The 11,212-nt window shown below is 42.9% G+C and overlaps 1 non-coding gene across 1 annotated transcript; it reads right to left on the bottom strand.

The window, feature by feature from the left end:
* Positions 1-270: 270 nt before the first annotated feature.
* TRNAC-GCA lies at positions 271-343 on the bottom strand. The gene has a single exon. It is a non-coding gene; the product is annotated as a tRNA-Cys (tRNA).
* Positions 344-11,212: the final 10,869 nt, after the last annotated feature.

Here is an 11,212-nt window from a genome sequence, read left to right as displayed (position 1 = left end):
AGTGTTTCAGGTGTACAGTAAAGTGATTCAGTTATACAAATACATGTATGTATTCTTTTTCAAGTTCTTTTCCCACTTAGGATATAACAGAATGTTGAGCAGAGTTCCCTGTGGTACACAGTAGGTCCTTATTGGTTAAGTGAAGTGAAATTGCTCAGTCGTGTCCGACTCTTTGCGGCCCTGTGGACGGTAGCCCACCAGGGTCCTCAGTCCATGGGATTCTCCAGGCAAGAATACTGGAGTGGGTTGCCATTTCCTTTTCCAGGGGATCTTCCTGACCCAGGGATCGAACCTAGGTCTCCTGCTTTGCAGGCAGACGCTTTAACCTCTGAGCCACCAGGGAAGCTGTACATGTCTATCCCTCCCTCACCTCCTCCCCCCTTATAAGTTACATATCTATTGCATTTTATTTGTATCTTTCTCCCCGACCCTGACTCTCAGCATTCCAGCTCCAGAAGGCAGGAATCTTTATCTGTTTTTTTCACTGATATGGCACCTGGCCCATAATAGGTACTGAATAGTTGGTGAGTGAACAGAACAAGGCCCCCAAAGATACAATAGTGAATAAAACAGACACAGTTCTCTGCCTTCTGCAAATTTACCCTCCTGTCCCACTCCCTCCATCTGGGCACAGAGTTGTGATTCACTGGATTGAGATGATGGATTTAACACGGGGTCCTGACATTTCCATTGTTTCCTGCAGGTGCCCCAGGCCATCTGTGGCTTCTCTCCAGAGCTAAATGCCTTGGCTGTAAAACCTACATCTCCAGGTCATTCCAGAGTCTAACTTCACACTTGCTCTTATGAAAATAAAGTTTGCCCTTTAAATGTAAAATGTTCCAGAGCCCCAGCCCTGCTTCCTGAACTCTCTGCATGGCAGTATTTCTGGGTTTAGCAAAGAAAACTTGCTTGTTCTTACTCTGATCATTCGAAACAGAGTTACAAAGGGACTTCTCTGGTGGCACAGTGGATAGGAATCTGCCTGCCAATGCAGGGGACACGAGTTCAATCCCTGATCCAGGAAGATTCCACATGCCTTGGAGCAACTAAGCCCGTGTGTGGCAACTACTGAAGCTGTGTGCCAGGAGGCTGTGTTCTGCCACCAGAGAAGCCACCACAATGAGAAGCCCACGCACCACAACTAGAGAGTGGCCCCCCTCTCCGCAACCAGAGAAAGACTACACGCGGTAGCAAAGACCCAACACGGCCTCAAATAAATACAGCAGTGTGTACATGTCAAAAAGCTTTGTATAGCTTTGTAACCTATACATCTTGGTCAATAAAGTTAAGATTGCCACTTGCCCCTCTCCAAACTATGAAAAAGACAACGCTTGTTCCTCTCCCTAAAACTACATTAAAGGCAAGAGCATTCCAGTGATAGTTTAATAAAAAACAGGACATGCCAATAGAAAGACAGCTGGAATTAAAGAAGGGGGCCAGAAAGGCCAGATTAAAGATTCTCAGTGAGCTTGTCAACAACAGGAATGTTTAAAGACAGGTTTTCATTAATTTGCATGAAAATGATAACTGGCTTAAGTAACATCAGTGACCTTTCCACAGAATCACATTAGTATATGTGATACAGATTAGACATGAGCAAGTATTTTGCCAAGTAGAAAGCAAAATGGGAACAAAAAAATTATATATAGAAACAAATTAGGCAGAAAACCAGAGGAAAAAATAGAGGATGTGAATAGAAGGCAGCTAAGAAGGGCTATCTCAGGAATTTGAAGGAGTGTTTTGGTGGGAGCAGAAAGGGACATAAAGAAACTTTGGTGGTTTTTGTTTCTCTTGCTGAAGAAAGAGAGGCCAGTAGTATCTGGTTCTGCAAACCTGGGACAGAATTACACTAAACCTGATCCTCTAGAGCTCAGTTCAATAAGGTTGCCACCAGTCCCCTGTGTTATTTAGAATTAAACTAAAATTAATGGAAATGAAATAAATTTAAAACGTAGTTTCCCAGTCACTCTAATCACATCTCAAGGGCTCAATGGCCACATGTGACATGACATATTGTTGTTGTTGTTTAGTCACTAAGTCGTGTCCGACTTTTTTGCAACCCCCTTGGACTGTAGCCTGCCAGGCTCCTCTGTCCATGGGATTTCCTAGGCAAGAACACTGAAGTGGGTTCTCATTTCCTTCTCCAGGGGATCTTCCTGACCCAGGGATAGAACCTGCATCTCCTGCATTGGCAGGCGAATTCTTTACCACTGAGTCACCAGGGAAACTGACATAACATAGCACAGATAGTAATCTTTTCCATCACTCCAGAAGTTCTATGGAACAACACTGCTATAAAGCTTCACAGTGGAAAAGCAAACACAGGTCAATATCTATGTCAGCTTGATCATTACTTATCCCCCTAAAGAAAGGCAGACTCATAATGTGGTAGCTGGCAAGGACCTTGGCAACCTAGATCAAAATTCTTACTGCTCCTAATGCTTTTTTTTCTCCTTTAACAAATGAGGCCCAGACAGGTTAGTTTAAACCCTTTATTGAACATATATTTATAAAGATTCCAGAGACACTAAAGTGAATAAAACACAGTCCAAAACTTCCAGATGCTCACACTTAAGTCAGGAGAATAGAGATCAGGATGGTAAATATTATGGTAGAGGTATGTATTAGGCATTGGAACAGATAGGACTTTCTAAATATGGCATGGCAGTATTTTTAGTTCCACATGGCTTTCCAGCCCGCTGCCACATCACACATCAAGAGTCAGAATCATCCCCTCCAACCTCGGTGGGCTCATGACTGCTCTGCCAGATACAGTATGGCAGAAGTGATGCTATGTGACTTCCAAGGCTAGGTCGTATAAAGAATACAACTCTCTCCTGGTTCTCCCTTTCTCTCTCTCTCTCTCTCTCTCTCTCTCTCTCTCTCACTCTCTCTCTCTCTCTCTCTCTCTCCCTCTCTCTCTGTATGCCTTTTGAGCCCTGAACCACCTTGGAAAAACTTCAGTCACTTTGAAGCTGCAATATGGGGAAACAACCGAGATATAGAAAGAGATGCCCAAGGATCCCCTGCTATTCCACCCTCCATATGATTGATCCCTCCCATCAACTACCAGCCAGGTGAATGAACCAGTTATCAGATGGTCCCAGTCCTGCTGTCAAGACTTCCAACTGAGGTAGGGACAAGACCCCCTGCCATGCCGTGTACAAATTCCAGGGAATCCAGGGACATAATAAACGGTCATTTTCCCCACTAAGTTTTGGAGTAGATTGTTACACAGAAACACCAAGTGAAACTCTGGGAGCATGAAATTCTTCACTCTATTTAGGGAAGTCAAATAAGGTTGTCCAGAGCAGCTGATATTTGAGCTCAGTTCTGAAGGAGGAATGCACAAGGAATTCTCTGGATGAACAATAAAGGGATATTCTTCCAGACACAGAATAAATTGTGCAAAATGCTGAAGCCAGAGAGCAAGGCCCAGGCTGCAGACTAGTAACAGTCAGACACAGCTGGAGTGTGGAAATGTGTGGTCAAAGAAGGAGTTTCATTGACTCATTCTCTTCTTAATTCATCCAATAAATACACATGGAACCCATATTGCCTGGTACCCAACTCATGTATCTGTGAGGATTGCTTTTGACTGCAAATCCCCACTCCAAAAAAGTGGCTTAAACACTAAGGACCTGTTATTTATTTAATGAGAAAATCAGAGGTTCCCAAGGCAGGCAGCATCAGGTAATAAGAGGCAGAGCACAGAAAGATAAGCAATGGTTTCAGAGAGCATGTCGATTTATTCAGAAACACAATGAGAAACAAAAAGAGGGAAAGAAGGGGAAGCAGAGTGTAGGAAATTCCACATCACACCTTCACAACAGTCACCCTTACCCACACGCACAATTGAATAATTATTATTTAATTCAATAAGAATAATAGGATATATTAGAAAACTGTGGTGCAGTATAGGAGAAGGATTGGCTTGGATTAGGTCAGAAACAGGAAGAATAGACTTGTCCAAAAAAAAAAAAACCCACTTGAAATGGACATTTCTCCAAAGAAGAAATATAGATGGTAAAGAGGCACATGAAAAGATGTTCAGCATCACTAATTATTAGAGAAATGCAAATCAAAACTAAATGAGGTATCACCTCACACTGGTAAGAATGGCCATCATTAAAAAGTCTATAGATAGCAGTGCTGGAGAGGGTGTGGAAAAAAGGGGATCCTCCCACACTGTTGGTGTGAATGTACATTGGTACAACCACTGTGGAAAATAGCAAGGAGGCTCCTTAAAAAACTAAAAATAGAGTTACCATGTGATCAGTGGTCCAAACCCTGAGTATATATTTGGGGGAAAACATCATTTGAAAAAATACATGCACCCAAAATTCATAGCAGCACTATTTACAATAGCCAAGACATGGAAGCCACCTAAGTAGACTTCAACAGATGAACGAAATAACAAAATTGTGGCACATATACACAATGGAATATTATCCAGCCATAAAAATGAATGAAATAATATCATTTGGAACAGCAGGGATGGACCTAGAGATTACATCATAGAAAGTCAGACAGAGATTACCATGGTAAGTCACACAGAGAAAGACAAATATCATATATCGCTTATATGTGGAACCTTAAAAAACATGATTCAAATGAACTTATTTACAAAACAGAAATAGACTCACAAACATAGAAAACAAATTTAAGATTAGCAAAGGGAGAAGGTTGGGAGAGATAAATTAGGAGTTTAGGATTAAAATATACACATTACTATATATGGAATAGATAGCCAACAAGGACCTACTGTAGGGCAGAGGGAAATATACTCAATATCTTGTATTAACTTATAAGGGAAAAGAATCTGAAAAAGAAAGTATATGTGTGTGTGTGTGTGTGTATTTTTGATGCATAACTGAATCACTTTGCTATATACCTGAAACTGACATTTTAAATCAACTGTATTTCAATAAAGTTTAAAATAAAACACACACACACACAAAAATTCACCTTAGTTTTAAAACAAATTGGAAGTCAAGTTTGAAGAACCTACTTCATTGTTATATGATCTACAGAAGCATGAAAATTGCCGTCTCCAGAGATCCTTTCAATTTAAATGTTTTCTATAATCATAGAAATAGAAAGAGACAGAAGTAAATTTCTTTAGATTCAAAGAACTTTCCAGTGCATTAAAAAGGAACAAAGGAACTTTGTAACAAAGAGTGTCAGCGCCAGAGAAGATGCCCACCCCTTCCCTACCATCAGTTCACCTTCCCCCAACACAGGAGGCAAAATGCAACTCATTTTTCGCTGAACTGCCAAACCATATTTTCTCTCTTCCAACTCAGTCCTGGGCTTGATAGATACTGTTCTAACAAGAAATGGCTCTGAGATATTCTAAAATAATAATTAAGGTGCATGCACAATTGCTCTAGCCTAAACCGTCTCTAAGCATTTTTCTGCGGATAAGAAATAGACATGATTACCCCAAGGTTTCTGAATATCAGTGTTCAGAGGGCATATTGAGAGTGTAATTACACTGGAATGCTAGACTAAACGCAAAAGTAAACTGGATCATTCTTCTATGAAGTTACCTTTCTGCAGAAAAACGAATCTAACTGCTAGGTCTTGCTTTTCTCCCAAATCAGTGCTCACCAGGAGATTTGAAGACCCTGCTGCTGCTGCTAAGTCGCTTCAGTCGTGTCCGACTCTGTGCGACCCCATAGACGGCAGCCCACCAGGCTCCCCCGTCCCTGGGATTCTCCAGGCAAGAACACTGGAGTGGGTTGCCATCTCCTTCTCCAATGCATGAAAGCGAAAAGTGAAAGGGAAGTCACTCAGTTGTGTCCGACTCCTAGCAACCCCATGGACTGCAGCCCACCAGGCTCCTCCATCCATGGGATTTGCCAGGCAAGAATACTAGAGTGGTTTGAAGACCCTACAGGGATGGAAAAGAAACACATGAGCGTTGGTGTATGGATGGAAGGGAATGGACACAACTCTCTGCTGAGGGCAGAGAAGGAAGTGGAGGTTTGTACGTAAGAAGTCAAATTTCCCTTCTAGCTGCCCTTGGCCCTGAGCTGCCCCAGCCAGCTGTAGCTCTGGGTGACTGCGGCACAGTGATGCGGGACCCAGGTAAGACAGACTAGTAAGCACTGACCCCACTGTCCTGCAGAAGCCACTCAAACCACATTTTGCCCCTCCTGTGGGTCCTCGGTCAACCTCTGTGTTCAAGCCATGCCCCTCAAAAGAAACAGCCATCCAGTGGGGGCAGAGTCGTGGTACATGTGAGAGAGTGACCTGTTTGATTGGGGAAGAAGGGGGAGGGGAGAGGGGAGTGACTGGGAAACTGCACCTCCTCTCCCCACCCCTACCTCCCATGATCTAACCCTCCCACCCTCTCTCACACATAGGCATGCTGGTGGTTCACTTTATGTGTCAGCTTGGCTAAGCCACCCTACTCAGATATTTGGTCAAACGTTGATCCAGATGTTTCTATGAAGGTATTTTTAGATGAGATTAACATTTAAACCAGTAGAGTTCGAGTAAACAGATTCCCTTCTATAATGTTGGTGGGCCCTGTCCAATCAGTCAAAGACCTTAATAAAACAAAGATTGACCTCCCCTGAAGAAGAGGAAATTCTGCCAGCAGACCTGTGGATTCAAGCTGCAACTCTTTCCTGGGTCTCCAATTTGCCAACCCACCCTACAGATTCTGATTTTGCCAACCTTCATCACTGTGTGAACCAATTCCTTACAACAGTTCTTCTTTTTCTCTCATCTGTCACGCTGGGGAAGCAAGCTGCCTTGTGTGACCAGCCCTACAGAGAATCCCATGAAGCAAAGAACTGATGCCTGTGTGCTCAGGCACTCCAGCCAGGATCCAGTGAGGCTCTGAGACTTGACAACAGCTGTGGGACTTCACTTGGAAACGAGTATTCCATAGCATGTCAATGACCTGAGTGAGCTTAGAAGCAGACCATCTTGCAACCAAGCCTTCAGCAGCCCCGGCTTGAATGCAACCTCATGAGAGATCCTGAGAGACACCCAAATTCCTGACCCATAGAAACTGAAATACTGGATATTTGTAGTTGCTGTTTTTTAGTAAACAAGGCTTTATTTTAAAAAATATTTATTTGGCTGTGTCAGGTCTTTGCTGCATCATTCAGGATCTTTGTTTGCATTGCACAGACTCTCTAGTGGTGGCGCGGGGGCTCCACAGCATGCGGGCCAGTAGTTGCTGTGTGAAGGCTTAGTGCCCTGAGGCATGTGGAATCTGAGTTTCCTGACGAGGAATCGAACCTGCATCCCCTGCACTGGCAGGTGGATTCTTAACCAAAGGAGCACCAGGAAGTCCCTCAAGATGTATTTCTTAAATTGCATGAATTGAACAGTTTGGGATATCCAAACGTTTGTGGGCGTAGGTGGTGCTGGCTGTTAGACAGTGGTAAAACGGAGTGTCAGGAAGAGTGAAAGGACACATCTAACCCTATGTGAATTTCCTTTTTAATATGCTCGATAATCAGCAAGAGTTTTCCTGGTGGCTCAGTGGTAAAGAATCCACCTGTAATGCAGGAGCCACAGGAGACTCAGGTTCAATCCCTGGATCAGGAAGATCCCCTGAAGGAGAGCTTGGCAACCCACTCCAGTGTTCTTGCCTGAAGAATCGCCTGGATAGAGGAGCCTGACAGGTTACAGTCCTTGGGGTCAAAAAGAGTTGGACATGACTGAAGCAATTAAGCATGCAAAATTACTAAACCTACATGATTAGGCTACTCAGAATTTTTAAAATATACCCAATAAATATGGTCTTATTTATTTCTTATTCCAGGTAAAATGGGAAGCATAGTTTTATTTACTTTTTTCGTAGGTTAGTCAATAAATTTTCATTAGAAACGACCCTGATGCTGGGAAAGATTGAAGGCAGGAGGAGAAGGGGATGACAGAGGATAAGATGGTTGGATGGCATCACCGACTCGATGGACATGAGTTTGAGCAAGCTCGGGAGTTGGTGATGGACAGGGAAGCCTGGAGTGCTGCAGTCCATGGGGTTGCAACAAGTCGGACACAACTAAGCAACTGAACTGAGTCAATAAATTTGCACAGACTGTTAGAAGAACTCTCCCAGCACTCCCCCTTTTCTCTGTTACCACCTGAACCAACTATATTCTTGTCCTTTGGATTTTAATTTAGAAGCGATCCCCTCCAGGACGTTAATTTTACTGACATGCATCATACTCTATATACTTTCCTGTATACCTGTCTGTTTCCCTGAGGGCAATATACATGATTTACTCATCATTAAATGCCTAGATCTTGGCAGAATGCTGAGCGCATGATAGGCAATTGTTGAATTTAACTATTCTGGCCCAATCCTTTATAATGCCTGAATATCATTTTATCATGTTTGCTTTACTTAGTGGGAACAAGGTACTCTTCACCCCACAAGACAGCTTGTTCCCGGCTTAGAAAGTTCTAAATTCAGAAAAATAAATCTTCTTCAAAATGGGCTCATGCCTGCCTTCCTGTAATTGCTTCCACCCAGTGACCCCAGTTCCCCCTTCCTAAGCTGCACAGAAGCAGCCCAGTGCCTGTTCCATCAATCAGTCCTTGAGCCTGTAAAGCCACATCTTCCCTTCCTAAACTGCGCACAACACCTCCTCATTAGTCTTTAGATCAAGCATCTGGATACTCATCAATGCATGTGAAGTATGTGTCTTCTTAGTGAATACTTTTAGGAAATCAAACAGAAACCAAACTTCGGTCCAAAAAGAAGTAAGACGTTTCTCAAAGCCAAGAATTTCATATTACTTTTCTTTATGTCCACTTTCCAGGGCTCAATAGACATTCAAACTCAGTTACTTTGGCTATTCCTTTTCTTTTATTGTATAAATGTGAAAAGAGAAGCATGGCTCCCCAAAGTCTTCTCTAATATCACCCCCTCCTCATGCCCACACTCAGCCCTGTGGGAAGGAATTCATTGATCCTTTAGGTATTTCCACAGCCCTTTGTATAAACATATGTAAGAGTCCGATCACAGTGTGTTATAGTGAAGTTTCGTGTATGTGTCTATTCCCTCACTAGACCAGCAGCCCCTTGAGGAGGGCAGGATCTTATTTGTTGCTGTATTATAACACCTAGCACAGGGCCTGGCACATCATAGATACTTAATATGTTACAAGTAAATACCATGGAGTATCTAAGCTAAAAATACCTTAGTGGTACACAGGATTTTTTGTCTCATCCATTTTGAATAAAGAGATAAAGTTCTGCTTTGCTGACCATTTAGGGGCAAGAGAAGATGACTGTATCTATATTGTACTGTTCAGATATTTGGAGACTATCAGAACAGAGTCCTTAACAGGCTTTTAGAAGAAAAGGTATGTATTTTTTTTATGATTCCATGTAATAAATTTGCAGAGCACTGACTATACCCTGAATTGAATTTAATGGCATGACACTTCATTGAGGGCACTCTGACTTTTCAAAACACTATGCCTGGAGACTGCAGGTGATGCCCTAGTCCCTTTAAGGCAACCTGCATGGGAAACCAGCAATCCAAGCCAAAACCCACCCTGGGAATCAACGCTTACAATGAAATTTCTTTTGTTTTTAAAAATTAATTTCTATCATCATTTTAATCTTCTTTAAGGACCTAATGAATTGATGGGTTAGAAATCAATAGCCATGACAACTTTTCTTAGCAGTTACGAAATTGGAAACGTGTGTGTAGCATGGGTGTGTGCCAGGCAGTCTTCAGTTCAAATAGAACCAAAGGTTTCTGGAATTTCACTGAGATGCCCCCAAAGACAGACACTGAATCTACAAAAGTGGAGTCTGGACAAAGACTCCATGGCAACCATTGCTAGGAGATATGGATGTAGTAAGAGAGAAAAGAGTTAGGAGCAACTGATGAGCTTTTATCTTATGACTATTACAAAGCAGGTAACTGTCCATTTCCCTTTTGCAGTTGACTTTGAAAGAGTGAGCCAGCCCACCCTTAACAAGTGTGAGTTTACATTTTGTACACAGCCTCTTTGCTGAACCATCTCATATCTCTGTGTTATTTGTATCAGTCCTCATAAATTAGTTTGGGAACAATGTGAGAAATAGCAGAGACTGCATGGGGCTTGTCGCCTGGGGGGCTTCTCTGGTTGGACAGCAGGCTATAGATGCCTAATTCTTTACATGCTCAGGCTAAACACCACTAATTCTCTTTTCTTGGGTGGATTGGTTTTACCAGAGAGGCATCCTCTGATTTCCTGCCTGGGACAGAGAGGGACATAAAGCCTCTTTTCCAGTCTGCATGTGCTTTTAGAACCCAATGGTGAAGGACTAAGGAAGAGGGTAGTCACTGTTCAGCTGATGTCCTCTTATGATTTCCCCTTTGGTTGTCCCTTTACTAAATATTGGTGATGGGGGAAAGGTTGTAGACTGAGGTAAGTATGTGTTACCTACTATGATTCATGGCGATGGTCCTTCCAGTGATGTCAGGGTGGGGTTGGACCGCCTATGATTGCATGAGAAGGAACATCAGGTATGACCTGTATCTAGTATCACATATGACCTGGAGAACATTCAGCTGAACTTTCTCTGTTGGAAACAGAGCTGCTATTCTTCAGGTTGTCTACCTTTCCTCAGATCGTATTAACCCAGTTTGTTCCTGGGGGATTTAAAGGCCCAACAGGGAGAGCCCCAGAAAAGGTCCAGACGCTATCTGCCAAGTAGGTTCTAAGCTACCCCTTATCACTAGGGACTCCACAGTCTTTGGAACCACTGTTAAGAGAGGTTCAGGTACACAGCAGGACCATCCTTGTCCGCTTCCTCCAAAGGGATGCTCCAGACTAGATTTCCGGCCAGGGTCCTGCCAGGAGTGCCTGGTCTCCTTCTCTGTGGTTGTCAACTCTAGAGAGCCCTAGTTTCCTCAAACAAACTCAAGTGTCCCCAAGCAAACTCAAGCCCAGGAAACACTGGGAGGTTTGGACAACATGGGGAGGCTGCCCGTGTGGTACTAGGCACTGTTCTACATACCGGGGATACCAAAGGGAAAAAACCCTTTCCTGGTGGAGCTTATATTCTCATGGGGATGAAAGAGAGCTTACATTTAAAGGGATCAAGACCAATTTTATAAAACACTTATCCACTCATTCTGATTTGGTAAGAAAAATAAATATAAGTGGTGCATGTAGGCTTCTAAATCTTAGGAAACACAAGATCTTAATGAGCTCAAACAGTGAAGACGGTAGGCACAGGG

Source organism: Bubalus bubalis, chromosome 7 (genome assembly GCF_019923935.1).
Source record: "Bubalus bubalis isolate 160015118507 breed Murrah chromosome 7, NDDB_SH_1, whole genome shotgun sequence".
NCBI lineage: Eukaryota > Metazoa > Chordata > Mammalia > Artiodactyla > Bovidae > Bubalus > Bubalus bubalis.
The sequence above is the reverse complement of the archived record's forward strand: the minus strand, read 5'-3'. Positions and strand labels throughout refer to the sequence as shown.